Source organism: Corvus brachyrhynchos, unplaced genomic scaffold, assembly GCF_000691975.1.
Source record: "Corvus brachyrhynchos isolate BGI_N302 unplaced genomic scaffold, ASM69197v1 scaffold162, whole genome shotgun sequence".
NCBI classification, from domain to species: Eukaryota; Metazoa; Chordata; class Aves; order Passeriformes; family Corvidae; genus Corvus; species Corvus brachyrhynchos.
In genome coordinates, this window is record NW_008236696.1 from 7109996 (window position 1) to 7112000 (window position 2005).

The 2005-nt window shown below is 45.4% G+C and overlaps 1 long non-coding RNA gene across 2 annotated transcripts in view; it reads left to right on the top strand.

The window, feature by feature from the left end:
• Positions 1–2005, top strand: part of LOC108444885 — a 63121-nt gene that overhangs the window by 18095 nt on the left and 43021 nt on the right. For both annotated transcript variants that reach the window (XR_001859604.1, XR_001859603.1), the window contains exon 4: positions 731–896. This is a non-coding gene — a long non-coding RNA (uncharacterized LOC108444885). The remainder of the gene's footprint in view (positions 1–730; positions 897–2005) is intronic.

Genomic DNA, 2005 nt, shown 5'->3' on the forward strand with positions numbered 1-2005 from the left:
ACGACCCTCTTTCCAATCAATCATTTCACTTTGTCAGACAAGCCAAATCATTTATTGAGTGATCTTGGCTAATCAGAGTCTGTCTTGTAGAGATCCTAGAAGATGGTTTATTAATGAGACCTAGATTTTTTTTTTCCCCTGGTTGTAATGCAGGGAGATCTTAATAAGCAATGAATTGCTGTGTCTGCAATGACTTTTGAGATGCTTAAAGGGAAAACAATAATACTATGACTAATATGATTGCTCTCCCTACACTGCCATCCGGCGGATGCAAAATTCATTTCCTTCTGTAAATGTGAAGGGAAATTGTCCTACTGATACCACAGCTTGCAAACTTGCACCAAGCTGACTCTCACTTGTAATGCAGTTTCCAGACCAGTGAGGAAAATGTTGGTTATTCTTTAATTTTAGTTGTTTCATATTAGGAAAAGATTTCCAGTCTCTCAATGACAAAAAAACATCCTCTATCTTGTAATGGAAACTTGTCTGGGTCTTGAAAAAGGGCTCTGAAAGCTTCTCAGATCCTCAGGTCTCAGTATCTGGCATGGAGAGTCCAAGCCACTGAGCACTACTACTGTGGCTGGTTTTGGAAAAAATCTGATGTTGATTTTCAGATAATCAGTGTGTAGGCTTTTAACGACAGAGCCTAGGGTCAGATGCAGCACTACATTTTTGGTTTGGGGTGGAGAAGTATGGGGGCAAGATTTAACTCTTTGCTTTTTCCCTCCAGGATTGAAGACTGAAATAAATAAAAGAAATTTGTGGTGCTCACAACCTCCTACCTGCTGCTCTGCAAGTGGGACCCCTCACCATGAGATGCTTTTGCAGTGCAGCAAACCTCACTGACCACCACTGACTGTGTTGGATACTTCACTGTTCCAGAGGAATCTGGAGAAGTGAGTACTGGGAATGGATGGAGGCAATGTGAAAGGCTGAGTCCTTCAGCTGAGCACACAGCTGTTAGGGCTCTGTCCTTGCCTGCATCTTGCTGTTTCTGGACCTTATATAAATTATTCCAACAGCTGCAGCAATAAGATTTCCTGTGCTTCTCTGCAGGAGGGCTGTGGAAGTGGAGCAGAGCAGCCATTTCCAGAGAACTGTCCTGGGAGGACCAACTCTGGTATTTTGGCTGCTGCAAGTGAGCCAGGAAATCACCAGGAAGTGATATCCATCCCCTGGAGACACCATGGCCCATGCTGGTCATGGTACCAGTCCTTTTCTGGGAGCCTTGGGTTTTTCTTCAGAGCCCCTCAGCTCTCTGTAGTGTGCGGTATTGGGACCAGGAAGGTCCCAGTCTGGAGGTGGGAAGTCCTGCTGCCTCACAGGGCTGCCAGCTTGTTCCAGTTCTGAGTCATTCCCTCTCCTGTTTGTTTTTGGTGTTTATTTATTTACCGCCGAGGCGTCAGCCCAGAGCAGGCTGACTGTGCTGAACTCCTTCGGTGGCCTGGTGGCTGCTGCCAGCTCTGTCAAAGCCCTGCAGTGCTGGGAGTGTTTCACCCAGAGCCAAGGGGGAGAGAATCATGTTCCTTTGAGAGCAACACCACCGCAAGCTCACATCAGAAGCGTGCTTGGCTCTAGGTAAAGAGTACAGCAGCACAGGGTAAACTACTTTCACCCTCCCCACAGAGCCCCTGGCTCCCAGATCTGCTCCCTGAACCAGCTGGGGGGTAGAAAAAGGTTAAGAGGTATATCCTTTGCTGTAATTATATCCTGTTGCTGGAGATATTGTGCTCTGCTTAAAGAAATCATCATAATGCAGCCTCCCGGAGAAGGTAATTACTGCGCATCTTCTGAACGGCTGCATGTGAATGTCTGCTCAAACTGCTGTCAGCAGCAAGTTTCAACACATCTTACATACCAGGCATTTTACAGCCCTAGTTTTATTTGTTTTCATCATCCCTTGCCTTGTGCTTTAGTTTTCATTAATGGACCTGGGGCTTTTTTGTTTGTATTGGTTTTCTTTTCCTCTTTTTATTTCTCTCTCTCTTTTTTTTTTTTTTTTTTT